Consider the following 14,748-nt stretch of genomic DNA (forward strand, 5'->3'; position numbering starts at 1 on the left):
TAGTCAAAAAGAAAGTGATATTTCTTAAAATTTTTAGCAAATACTCTATACTAGAGGTTAAGAATAAATGAATAGTCTAAGGAAGCAGCTAATGTACTAGCAAATCATTTAAGGACTTTTTATTGCTTCGAAAAAAAAGCATTTTAATAAGGAAAGTAGAAAAATATTTGTTGAAAAACTGTTCAATTTGTTTTCACATTAAAATAACTCGTAATTGTTAAAGTTTTTAAAACTAGCTACTAAACGTCAGTGTGTTATTGTGAAGATTGAAATAAAAAGTTTATTTTGTTAAAAAAAAGCTTCTTAAGTAGTCTTTAAACAAATGTATGTTTTAGCAAATAAGCATTTACAGCTGATTTTTCACTGAAACTCATAGTTAATTTTAACAATTGTTTTAAAAACAAAATTGTTATTTATTTACGAAATGTGATTGTTATTTCCTTAAAGCTTTTTCAAGCCATTTGTTTTTAAATTGTGTAGCGAAAAGGAGTAATTGATTATTTTAAACATATTTCAAAACATCTCCTTCCCCTATTTGTTCACGAATTTAAATTATTTCTTTCATTTGGGGTTTATTTAAAAACTTAATAGTTTTGTGATAATATTATTACAATTTAATTGTTTCCGAAACATTACGCTTATTAAAAGTTACTTTACGAAAACAAAGTTTCTTTCTTAATATTATTAGTAAAACACTTGTTTTAATTATTGAAAACTTTTAAAAGTTAAAGCATTTAAAATGTCTTTTAATCTTGAGTGACTAAATATAACATTTATTTTGAAAATATAAAACTAAATACATCTTAAAATATCAATGGACAACTACAACGAACAATCTAGTTCATGTCAGCCTATTATGACGTCACAGCCGTAAGTTTGATGAAGATCATCAAGTTCGATGTAATTAGATGAATCGATTCGTCACCAACTTAAACTTTTACTAAAGGTCATCGTCTGACTTAGCGGATGTTCGGACTCATTCAGTCGGCGACAACTACCTTCCTATTTGTACCAAACACAAAAGTTGTATGGACATTAGACGTTAGTTTTTCGACAAGATGATGGGAAAAGAAGTGGACTTCAGTAGACTGACTTTATAAAAATTTGAACTAACACAAACATATTAAGTGTTTTAGTTGTTGTAAAAAGTTTTAATATATAATTCACTTATAACTTTGCATGTGCACTTATGTTATGTATATAAGTATTTTTTTCAAGTCTTTTGATACTTTCTATAAAGTTTTTATTGTTTTAAATAGCAATATAAAAATAACTTAACCAGTGAAATGATTTTTTTAGTTTTTTTAAGAGGGGGAAAGAACCTAATATGAAATAAATTTCATAAATTATGTTTTAATTTTAAAATCTAAGAAACAAATTTCAACTTAAAAAAAAACAGGTTAAGGGAGTGTAGCAGTAATGCATGCTTCACTGCTTTCTTAATTGTATAAGAGAAGAGATTGCAAAAAAAGATTAATTTCTCGGTATACTAACATTTCCAACCCGCGCTTAATTCCTACCCACACGACTCCAACCCGATCAAATCCCGCCCGAATCAAATCCCACCCGAATCAATTCCAACCCGATCAAATCCCGCCCGAATCAAATCACACTCGAATCAATTCCAAACCGATCAATTCCCACCCGAATCAAATCCCACCCGATCAATTCCCACCCGATCAATTTCCACCCGGATCAATTACCACCCAAATCAAATCCCACCCAATCATTTCCCACCCGAATCAAATCCCACCCGATCATTTCCCACCCGATCAAATCCAACCCGAATCAATTCCAACCCGATCAAATCCCACCCGAATCAAATCCAACCCGATTAATTCCCACCCGATCAAATCTAACCCAAAAATTTTTCGTTTTTTTTAATGTTGAATTTCAGTTGTATTAAAAATGTAAAACTTTGTAAAAAAAATATTTGATTATTAATGCCTTGATCAAGTATCGATTTTTATAAGAGGCATTTAAGCCCACAACTTCAACTTATTAGTATCTGTATAAGTTTTTGTTCGTTCAGAAATTCTTTTGTTTACAAAGTTTATTGATAATTTGTCTGGTTATTGTTATATATTCAATTTTTCATCACTCCATTTTCAATAATGTTGATATTTTAGTTATTTTAAAAATGTAGAACTCGACGTTAAAAAAAAGTTCTAAGTTCTTTAGTGGGATTGATTTAGTTGAATCAATTTATATATAAGGCATTTAAGCCAATAACTTAAATATTGTAGTATCTGTGTCAGCTTTCGCTTTTGTTCGTAATTAAACTCTTTTATTTCTGAAATTGGTTAATAAAATTTGTAATTATAAATCTTTGGTTAATTATCATACTACATTCTTAATGAAGATAAATTTACAAAAGATAGGCCAATTTTCTTTGCCGGCCTTAATTACTTAAAAAAATCTAGTCATAAACGAACAAAAGTAGTTTAGGTCTAGAGTTTAATACAATAAGCATTAAAATAATTTTAAAATTTCAAAGTTCTTATTAAAAAAAAACTATGTTGTACAGTACTATATTATTTTGTTGTTTTAAGTAGTTACAAAAACTAAAATATAATTAAGTGTCAATGTCAATTGTTTCAACTCGTACAAAAAAAACTAATTGGACATAAATTAGTTAGCATGATAGAAAATGGTACCGATACTAAAAACTTAATTATTATTCAAACCTGATCTAGATTAAACTTTAGTAACAATGATAGCATTTTACAAGTAACAGACCAACTTTTTGTTGCTCGCAAGTCGTAATTATTTAATTATCGTAGTTATCAACAAAAAAAAATGACATTAAACTAAAAACATGATAAAATAAGCAACAGTAAAAATTTTAGCTTAAATAAAAAAATCGTTTTTACCTTACTAATTTCATATTTCAAACGATTTTTAAAAATACAATAAATAAAATTTTAATGTGAGTTCCAAACGTATTAAAATTTTTAATTTGTACAAGAATAAATATAATCGGGTTTGATAATATAGTGGGAATTGACCGGGTAGGAATTATGTGGATGGGAATTGATTCGGGTGGGAATTGATTCGTTTGGGAAATGATCGGGTGGGAATTGATTTGGGTAGGAATTGATCGGGTGGGATTTGATTTGGGTGGGATTTGATTGGGTGGGATTTGATTCGAGTGGAATTTGATTCGGGTGGGAATTGTGCGGGTGGGAAATGATCGGGTGGGATTTTTTTCGGGTGGGATTAGATTTGGGTTGGATTTGATCGGGTGGGATTTGGTTCGGGTGGGAAATGATCCGGTGGGAAATGATCGGGTTGGATTTGATTCGGGTGGGATTTGATTTAAGTTGGATTTGATCGGGTGGGATTTGATTCAGGTGGGAGTTGTGCGGGTGGGAAATGATTGGGTTGGATTTGATTTGGGTTGGAATTGATCGGGTGGCAATTATGTGCGGGTTGGAACTGAACGGTTCCCAATTTCTCAATGCTTAAATATGATAACTTTGAATAAACGTTGCTTTTGGTAGAATGGTGAGCCAAAGCCACCTGTTAACTCTTATTTAAGCTGAGTATTATTTAATCGACTATTATGTTATGTATTCTTTGTAGTGTGTGTTTAATATGTTTATATTGTAATGTGTAATAAATTGTAAAACTTATTGAACAGTACTTAGGTAAATATCACAAAGAGGTCCTATTTAGAATGTATTAGCAAGGTTGGCTTTTTATGGTAATACTTAGTTTATATAATGAGCCTTCAGGTCCTCTATCACTATACAGTTGTTGTAGTCTAAATGTTCTAAGATTTTAGAGAATAGAAAATAGTTTTTGTATTTTTCCAAAGTTTTATTGGTAAATGGTGAATCAACCGGAAGTTGTTATGGAGTGACTAGAAAGCACTGATGCTAACCGTTACACCATCGACGCTTGTGAAGGTAATTTACAACTCGAGCATATAAAATTAATTTCATGGATTATATCGGTATGTATTTTATTAACAATGATTTAATATCAACAAATACTTAAAGAAAGAAACGTAATAAACACTTTTCAAACTTTGCAACTATAAAACGTAATTTCTTCAAGTTTTTCTTAATATACGTGTGTTTTGTGGTTATTTAAAACAATTAAAATCAGTAACATTTTATATACTTACAGTACTACGTTTTTACAAAAACAACAGAATAAAGTTTATTAAAATTTTATAGAAATAATTGATATTCATTTGAAAAATTGTTCTTTAAGTTTTAGTTTACCACTGGCTGTCAATAAATTTTATTCAAAAAACTTTAAACATAAACCTTAGTCGAGTATAATACTTTATTGATCATAAATAAAGTACAAAATTCGAAGTATTTCATTACAACTAGCATTTATTAGTCAGGTATTAATGTTTTATACTATATTTCGCTCAATTTTGTTGTAATAATTTATCTTATTTGTTTTCATTACGTGAGAACAAACTTTTTTTTTCTTAATTTTATGTTTTGTTTTGTTAAAAGGATTCAAAAATGTTTTTTCATGTTTTTTTTTTAATAATTTTTCAGTTGATAAAGTGTTTAAACTTTGAAATATTTAATTAAGCTTTCAGTGCTGATAAACTTGGCTTATACTGAGTTCAAACAAATCAAAAATTTAAAAATATGTTTCAAGACTAAGTTCTGATAAACTATGCTTCAAACAATTATTTTTAATAGGAACATCACAGACATACTGCGAGTAAGAACGCGTTAATATTTTTTAATTCAATCACCTTTAAAGTTAGTTTTTATTTATAATTGCAAGTTGTCGTATTGTTGCATGAGTAATGATGAGAAGATGAATATAGCGAATGCTGACGGGAGGACTTCTTTAAATAAAAGGAACGAGTTAATACGTTCATGTTTTCATTTTAAAATGCTTTATTTCTAACCTTAAGAAAATTTGATAAATACATCACTATTTTCTATTTAGTGTAGCGTTAAAGTTTGCACGAGCGTACAAAATTGCACAAGGGCACAAAATTGCACGAAGATACTTTTGCACGAAGAAACTTTTGCACGAGAGGATAAAATTGCACGTAATAAACTTGCAAAAAGACACTTTTGAACGAAGGGTCACTTTTGCAAGAAGAAATTTTTGCACGGGTTGAATTTTTTTTTGTATTAAAATGACTTTTTTAAATTTTTTATTATTTTATTTTACTTCATTTATTTTGTTTTATTAATTTTTTATTTTTATAACAACTTTTATTAGTTGTTTTTTTATTTTAATTTTTGCTATTACTTACACATTTATGTATAAGTACTTATATACTTACAAATATATAATTTATAATATATTATATTTATAATTTATGATATAATATATATTTTAAATTATATACTTATATATATAAAATAAGTATTACTTTATGCATAAATTTTTTTTTTTGGTATTATGTTAATTTATCTTATAGTTTTCTTTTGCTTTATTTAACTCTCGTGCAAAAATGACCCTACGTCCAAAACTGACCCTTGGTGCAAAAGTATCTTCGTGCAGTTTTTTGCCCTCGTGCAATTTTGTCTTCGTGTAATTTTGACCTGTTCCCCACTATTTCAACTTGTACAAGCAAATATTAAAACCAACAAAAGTAACTAATTTCAAAATTTCTAATTAATAGAGCTATAAGATTTTATGAACCTAAGTTATAATTACGTCACAATATAATAATTGAATTTTAAACACTAAAAGCAGTAATTAACCTAGTGTTTTAGTTACAAGAGTTGTTTTTTCTTGTTGTTCACGAATCTTATAAGCATGCTAATTGTAAGTATATTTTTTGTTTATGTTTTAAAATTATATTATTATTAAGTAGCTTACATTTTTCTAACCTTAACATAAACTAACCTGGCGATATAATAATTTTCCGAAGTCGATAGCTTTAAGCTATAAGTTTTATTTTGTTTTTGTTTTCTTACACATAAACGCAAGTTTTAAATAAAGTTTAGCCTAATGTCTTCTTACTTGTTTATATTGAAAAAAAAATTACAGTTTTTTTCGAGTGATGATCTCGTTTGATTTAGTTCAAACAGGTGAAACATTACTAAATTTAAATTTTGAGTTGAAGTTATTTTTCAAAAAAAAATGTAAGGAAACAATTTATTCGGTTGAATTTTACAAATAGATTATTTCCAAGCCAACGAATTACCTCTAATGCAGTTGTGATAAGAAGTCCACGCCGGGACACGAACCCGTAATCTTCTGAATAGGAGTCAGACGCCTTATCCATTAGGCCACGCAGTCGGTTACGTGGTATCCAACTATCGCGTTCATATAAGTAAAACTTTGTAGCCTGTCGGCCCAATGTAGGTTAAATAACAAATAATTAGAGCAAGATGTAATAAAACTATTTATCAACAAATGTAGAAAACCGTAGATTCAATTAGCAAAAAATATTTTATTTATACTCTATTTATTTTTGAAACTTATCTATTGTTTAAACTACATTTAGTTTAATTATGTATTACTACGCTTAGTTTTTTGTAAAATCACTCAAGTTATTCCATGCATTATAAACTAAATATACTATAAAAATTATCTATGATTAAAAAAGTTTTTTTTTTAAACTTTAATACGTATTCAACCCTCTAAATATGGTGTTTTAATTTTTAAAATGTTAATTAAAATCATTACTATAACTTAAGGTAACAGTCAAAAGAAAACGAGCTTAAACTTTTTTAGTTTACTTTTAGAAACGTCTTTATAGTAAGTTAATAGCATAAAACACGTTATGATGCGTAAAATAGGATAAAAACTTAAAAACTTTCTCAACTAAACATAAAAACTACAAGCTTCTAAAACTATGAACTTATAAAGTAAATTTTAAACACTTAAGTTAAATAAATAATATTTATAAGGCTTTTAAGCCAAATCTTTTTTTAGTTCAAAACTTACAGTTATAAAAAGAAAAATAATAATACTACACGTAATAAATACTGGATGTGGGGTTCGAACCCACGCGGACAATCGTCCATTGGAACTTAAGTCCAACGCCTTAACCACTCGGCCAACCCAGTAGTCGGAGATAAACTGAGTATTTAAATTATATACTACATTATACGTAGCTTTTTTGAATTATAACAAGTAGATTTAAATTGATGAAACTAGCAATTTTTTTGGTAAACTGTACTAGCACTATAATGAATTTTTAATAAGTAAATATTAATCACTGACTAATTTGTTTACTTTTTCAAAACTTTAATTAAAACATGAATGCTTAGTTTTTCAATATTCGAAAAACTAAATTATTTTCTTTGCAATTAAAATAAAACAAAAGTCACATCAACTTAAAAAAAAATATTTGGAGAGCCAATAAAAAGTTTTTCTTACAATTAAATAAAACCATTTGAACGTATGTACAATGTTAAAAATATTTTAATTTATATGTGATCGTAGCAATTTGTATAACAAAATAAAGTTGCAAGTAAGTTTTAGTTTATATGTGATTGGTGATAAAATAACACAAAACTAGTTTACTGTTCAAAGTATACTTAACATTCAAAATAGAGTTTACGTTTAAAAGTGATTTTAAACGCATGACGTCCAAAGTTAAAATTAACGTTTGATTACTATACGCTAAAATTGGAAACTTAGCAATACTCTTTAACTTAAAAAGTAACCTTTTTACATTTTAAGTGTCTTATGTAACCAACTTAAACTTAAAAAACTTAAAATATTTATCTTACTTATAATCATGTTTATAGAAGTGTTCTCAAGTTTAAGTAAATAACTTATCAATCTTTAATTTACTTATACTTATAAGTAGCACATTTTAAAAAATTAGTTAGAACTTTAAGATATATTGAAGATAACCCAAACTAGACACCTTTTTGTTTTTATTAAAGTAAATTTTTAGTACAAATTATTACTAATAGTTTGATACGTCTTTTGCTGTCCAATAATTTATTTTCTAGTAAGTAGATTAAATTATTTTTTTATTTTCAGCAGGAGTAAAAAAAAAATTGCAACCTAAATACAAAAACGTACGATTGTGTAAGTTATAATTAGCATTATATTATATGTACAAACGTCGACAAACTGTATAAAAAAACTATACTTTTTTCATTTTATTTACTTAAATATTTGTTAGCTTAACTTTAGAACTCAATTATAAACAAAAACAATTAAAGTTAATTGATAGAAACATAACATCCAAAGAGTAAATTTTTTTAATTATTGAATACTTGGTTAAAATTGATTTATGACAAGAAACGATTCAAAAAATATTTAAATTTTAAAGTTTTAGAATTTATTAAAAAAAATAAAGCTACTCAGTTTTATCGTAAAACAGATTTTCAAACTGTTTTGCTGCAAAAAACGTATTGAAATTACAAACTATGCAACAATCGACAAAAAATTGATAGTATATAGTTAAATTTAAAAAAATGTATAGATTTAAAATCTTTATAATTAATAATTTATTATTTTAAAGAAAAACAATTACAATATTTCACCGCAAAGCGGATTTTCAAACTGTAGATCTTACTCAAAAATATTTTTTTTTATCTCAATTAGAATTCAAATAGAGTTCTGTAGATTATCTTGAAGTTTTTGATTTTACAAAACTGAATAAATACACTTTTTAAATATAGTAATTTTAATTCAGTTTATAATACTTAAATAAAAACAATCACTCTTTTGTGTATGTTTTAGGTTTATTGATTTATAACTTATTTTTTAATGAGTTTAACAATTAAACTATCGAACACTACTTAAAACACTTTTTTTTTCGTTGATCCTTACTTACTGTTTTATCTAATTAAGATTATATTATGTTGAATACATGTCCACCGGAAATCGAAACCGTAACTAGTGCTTGGAAGGCACCAAAGCTAACCGTTACACCATTGATGCTTGTATTGAAATGGAGAAATTACTGTATATAATCTCAAATGAAAATGCAGCTAGCTCTGTACTGCAGTCAAATGCTAGCATATGTGCGTTCAAGCGTTAATTTTTTGCCGTTAGCTCGAAAAAATGATCTATAATAATGCGTTGCAAATTTTCAACGCGTTTTCGCTCGCTAGCAGAATTATACACAGTTTATCTGCTAGTTTAAGCGGTAAACTCTCACGTGGTTTAACGCTTATGGCTATAAACTTGATGTTTATTTGTAAAAAATGTTTATTTCAAGTCGTGCATTTTATTTTGCAATTGCTTTTGTTTTTATTTGTATGTATCCATACGTGTGACCAAAGAATATTAAGTTTATGATTTTATTAAAATTAATATTTTTAAATCTAAGTATGTTTTGATTAAATGATGACTGAGAAAATAAATTGAGGTGTTTATAAATGATAAAACTAACTGTAGAAATAAACTGCTAAATATATTATAAAATTTTCTAGCTAATGAAAATTTGTTATTTAAATTTATAAACTGATTTAAGTCGTGGATAAGTAATAAGTTAACATATCACTATACTACAACTAAACAAAGTATGACAATAAATAAATAACTAAAACTCAATAGTCACTTTAAGCTTGTAAGCTTGTCCTAAAAGTTAAAATAAAAAGTTTTACTGATTGTAATATAAATAAAGTTTCAAGTTTTATAAACTAAGTCTTCTTTTGATTAAAATTAATACTAGTTTGAGTACTATTTGATGTTTACAACAACTTTCAATTAATTAAATATTTCGGTTTTGTCACATAGTTGTACATTTATGTTTTGCTAGCTAGTAAAAAGTTGAAATATTTTGTCAAAGCTCATTAGTATATATTTTACACTAATACCAAAGTTCTAAATTAATTAAACAGAGAACGTTTATTCTAACAAAGTTTGCACTCTTAAAAATACTACATGATTGAAAATTTAAAAACCTTTCAAATTATTTAAACATTTTTTTCATTTCCTAGTTGTCAGCATAATAGTAAAACTTCTATATTTTTTGAAACAATATTGTTAAAAACGAAAAAATGTATATTTATAGCTAAGTGAGATTCAAATGTTAAAACATATAAATCTAGTTTTAACTATTTCTAAGGGTAGACCTTCAGCTAATTTAATTTAAATTAAAACCAATCTTGTAGCAATTACTTCTATATATCAATATAAGTTTCATTTAAGCTAATAATTTGCTAAGTATATTTAAAGTCAAATTTTTAACTTAAACAACACAATTGTATTGTACAGCATTTTTTACTTTGTACTATTGAATATGTTCATAAGCTTTCAAAGATCATCAGACCATATGCTTTCGGTAAACTGAAAACGGATTCGTCCTTATTAGGACTCATCAGTCAGTCACAACCGAAAAACCTATAGCCTTCTATCTACAAACGATTTATCATGCTTTCACATGAAGCAACCATTTGATGGCATTGATCAGTAACTTCATAATTGTCTTTTGCTGTACAACGTTCAATACATTGTCCACTAGGCAAGACATATGGATCATTCGTATCAATCAACAAAAACTGATGATCAGATGGAATGACTGAAGTCTGATGATCAACTCTTTTGTTAAACTTGAGCTTGTCTCACGGCACACGATAGTCCAGGCTTCTGCACTGCAGACTTTCGCCGATTTTTTCGTCGTTTGAAGCTTTCAAAGAGAGTCAATTCAAGGTACAACAAGTTTATATACGCAATTTTACGCTTAATGGCAAGTATTTCAGTAGTGTAGTGGTCATCACGTTCGCCTCACAGGCGAAAGGTCCCCGGTTCGAGCCCGGGCTGAAACATTTTTACTTTCATTGTACAAAAAGGTTACACTTTTGTCAAACTTTTTTATTAAGTGTTTCGCTTATATTGCATGTAATTAATAAGTATATTTTTGTTTGTAAGCTGGAAGTTTAGTAAAATTTTCTATCTTTTTAGTTCTGGTTTTATTTGTTTTGAACTTTTTAAGTGATTTATTTATTGATTATTGTGAATTTAATTTCATCTAATTTTAGATCTTCTAGTTTTATTTAATAAGTGAACAGCTAATATTTTTGATACAAAAGGTACGTCAACTTTTATAGTTGAAAAACATAGTTAAAATAAAACATTGCATTTCTTTACATCGATGACAAAACAAATATTAATATCGAACAAGCAAGTTTTTTTTTATTACACATACTTATTTTTTGTTTATAGCTTCAGATAAACTATTTGCAGAGAAAAAGAAAAAAATCTACTAATATCAAAGATACCTTATGTTTAAAAATAAGTAGTCTAAAAATTGTGAAAAAATCTTTTATTATTAGGTTCGTAGAAGTCAATGTTTATAAACGAGAATATTAATTTGAAAAGTACAACTTTACTTAAGAAAACAATTTAGTAGATTTACATAAGTTTTTATTTATAAACTTTGTGTTGTACTTAATTTTACACTAATTTTCGTTATTAAACTGACGGACGTTTCTCTGTTTAAAAAAAATTAAGACAGTTCTGCGGGTTTATCAAAGTTTTCCAAGTAACTTTGAAAACTGTTACTTGGAAGCTTTAGATAAATCCGTAAAAACTTTTTAACTTCATTAACACGAAAATCGTGCGTCAGTTGAATAAAAAAAGTAGTGAGCAAATTGTTGTTTTTCTGCGAAATTATTTCGTTAGCAAGTGTATTTGAGTTGTTTTAATAAATATTTAAGTTTAATAAACTTGTCATAACAGCAATTCTAAAGCATTTTACGTAATCACTAAGTGTTTCATGTAGCTTTAGGTATTTAATTTTATATTCATCTTGGTTCTCTCACTATACATATTTTTATTTAAATAAAATTGGTTTTATAAATAAGTTACGACTCATGAAAGTCTAATAAAAAACTGTTACAAAAGATATTCGGTATTTAAAAATTTCAACATGAAAAAATGTACAGATAATTTTAAAAGCAATCTATTGTTATTAAAGATAGATTATATCATTTTTATATGTCATTTATAAATTATAATTAACTAATTCAAGAAATAAATGATATTATGACTTTTATATAAAAACACTGAGTCGTAATACTGTTTGGAATTTTTGTTTTTAAAACATTTATTAAGCTTTATTTATCTAATTAGTACGACACTGTCAAATTTTTACTAGTTTGTTGTTTAAATTAGACCATAAAAACTTAAAATTTTTGCTACTTTCTTGTATTGTAATACAAAAACCTATAACTTGCTTGATTAAACCATAAAGCGTTGTCTTTTATTTACTTATATTTTTACTACGTTAATTTAGTAGCGTACCATTAAATTATATTTAGTGACTTGCTTAAACTAAAGTTTAAATAATTGTTAAAACAATGAAAAAATAAAAACCTTTCATTACATAAGTTACAAAGCAACTTTTAGTTTTAAATATTACTACATGAGCTTGTTTTATATTTATAACTGTTGCTTAATTTGTACATATTCTAAACTAACAAAAAAATTTTTTTGCTGAAAAACATTTTACTTTATACATTTTGTAAACGTTTTAATCACTTTAGAATTTCAAATATCTGAATATTTACTAAATATAAATTTAAAAAAAAAAGTTACTGAAGTTTAACGTTAACGTGAAGTTAAGTTTATTTTCATGTAATCAACGATTTATATTCAACTTTAAGTTTCCATTTTCTTTACTACTAAACAATTTTAGCTGTACTAGTTTAGTAAGGTTTAATTACAGTTTTAACCTAGAAATTTATAGTTATTTTTTGCTTCTACATTCTTGCATTTCGTAATTTGTATAAAACTTAAAACAAAACTGTTCAAATTGTTATGGTTTTACAAAAGGGTTTCCTTCTAATCAAATAATACTTGAAATATAAGTAACTAAGAGCTTATCATTATTATTTAATATTGTTTTTATTTTCGAAAACTGTTTTGAGAAATTGAATTGATTTACAACATTCACAGATGATAAAAGACTTTAGTTGCACTGTTATTTAAATTTAGTTGAGAAATTTCTGTTATAAGACTTTTATTAATAACGTGATATAAAATTAGTTTTAAAAATATAGATAAGTAAAATAAGACTTAAGCTGATAACTATTTAATGTTCTTACTAAAGTAAGAAGTAATACGCAGTAGTAAAAATAAGTAGAAGTTTACACTACTAACCAATACAATTTATACTATCAAAAAGTATAACCAGCCTGGGATTTGAATCCAGGACTTCCCTCACTCTGAAAAATTACAACTACAGATTAACGGGCCACTTGGTAAATGAGACTGTATTGAATTCATAATCTTGCCAACCAGTGGCGTAGCGAAATATTTTGGTCAGGGGGTTCGCAATTGTTTTCTCAAAAAAAAAACCTAAATTAAAACTTTTGTAATAAGCTATAAATAGATCTTTTTATAAGTAAAAAAGTTGAAAAAAAAGTCAATAAGTAAAATAAGTTCGAAGTAACTGTTATAAAAATTACTTATACATTACAAAATTAAACAATTAAAAAAAAGTATAAATTTCATTACAATTACTTATACTTGCACAAATGTAAACTTATTAAACAAAAATTGTTTTTATTACTAACAGTAAACTTTATATCTTTAAAAATGATTATATTCAATAAAACGAAAGTATCTGTTTTATTTACGAAAAACATATCAATCTCTTTAATATACAATAAAACAGTGATAAGAACACCTCATTGCACATAATTTAAATAAAAGTACACAGAATTTAAAATAGATCAACTTTATAACTGTTATTACAGTTTATTACAACTTTGTAAAATAGTTAAAGATATGTTTTTTAAATTTAATTCATCTGATTGTACTTGTTTAAAATAATTATCACAAACAAAGTTTATTTCTCATAGGCCGACACGCTTTTTCTTGTATGTTTACAAAAATAAAGATCAGAAAACTAGCAGTAGTCTTAAAAATTTATTGTAGCATAAAAAAAAAACTTGTAAAATTGTTTAATTTTCCTTTAAGCGTGTCGTATTTTTGTAAACTTTTTGTAGAAAAATCTGCCATAAGGTTATACTACAGCGGTGCACTAACTAGTTGCGTACTTTTTGAGTCTAAAATCTTATTAAGTTAATGAGGTTATAGAATTTTTCCTTATGGAGTTTTTCATCAACATCGGTGCGCATTTTCGTTTGCGCACCGAATCAGTATATTGGGTAATTTCTCTAACTTGTCACTAATGGGTATTCAAAATTTCGTTTAACTTTTCGAATACTGGATAAACATAGTTGAAAAAGGCAAATTAAGCAGAAATAAAAAACAATGAAGGATAAAGATATTACATTTTTTTTTACTTCTTTTCGTTTTTTGGGTGGCACGCATGCGCCAGTGTCCCTCCCCACGCTACGCCCCTGTTACCAACTATAAGTTAGAAAACTGCACTTATTTATATTTTAATTAAGATACCTTAAACTATTTTAATTATATTTTTTACAAGTAAAATAATCGCTTCACAGTCTTTAAAATACTTAAGAAGTATGAAAAATAAATGTAATTTTGCACTTATCTGAAAATATTAATTTAAGCATTTTTTAAAAGCTTACTAAAAAGCTTTAAAATAGATAATTTATTTAAAATAACTATAAACACTATTACATTTTATACCACTTTAGTTTTGTAACTTAGGTAAGAAAATAATACATATATCAAATATAAGCATAACCTAATTAAAAAGGTTTTATTATTTATCAACATTTAAAAAACAACAACATTTTCAAAAATACTACACGTTGACTTCTTTAACCTACAGGTGATTTTAGTAAACAAGTTTACATGATTGTGTATTAACAACTTACATACTTAACTTAACTTTCATGTGTTTAAAGTAGTGATGTACCGGACTCACTATCCGGGTCCGGGTCCGGCCGGATATTG

The 14,748-nt window shown here is 26.4% G+C and overlaps 2 non-coding genes across 2 annotated transcripts; one reads left to right on the forward strand and one right to left on the reverse strand.

The window, feature by feature from the left end:
* Nucleotides 1-6,930: 6,930 nt before the first annotated feature.
* On the reverse strand, nt 6,931-7,013 carry Trnal-uaa (transfer RNA leucine (anticodon UAA)). Its single transcript has one exon. It is a non-coding gene; the product is annotated as a tRNA-Leu (tRNA).
* A 3,596-nt stretch (nt 7,014-10,609) lies between these two features.
* Trnav-cac (transfer RNA valine (anticodon CAC)) lies at nt 10,610-10,682 on the forward strand. The gene has a single exon. It is a non-coding gene; the product is annotated as a tRNA-Val (tRNA).
* Nucleotides 10,683-14,748: the final 4,066 nt, after the last annotated feature.

Source organism: Thalia democratica, chromosome 2 (assembly GCF_965202585.1).
Source record: "Thalia democratica chromosome 2, ktThaDemo2.hap1.1, whole genome shotgun sequence".
Classification (NCBI taxonomy): Eukaryota; Metazoa; Chordata; class Thaliacea; order Salpida; family Salpidae; genus Thalia; species Thalia democratica.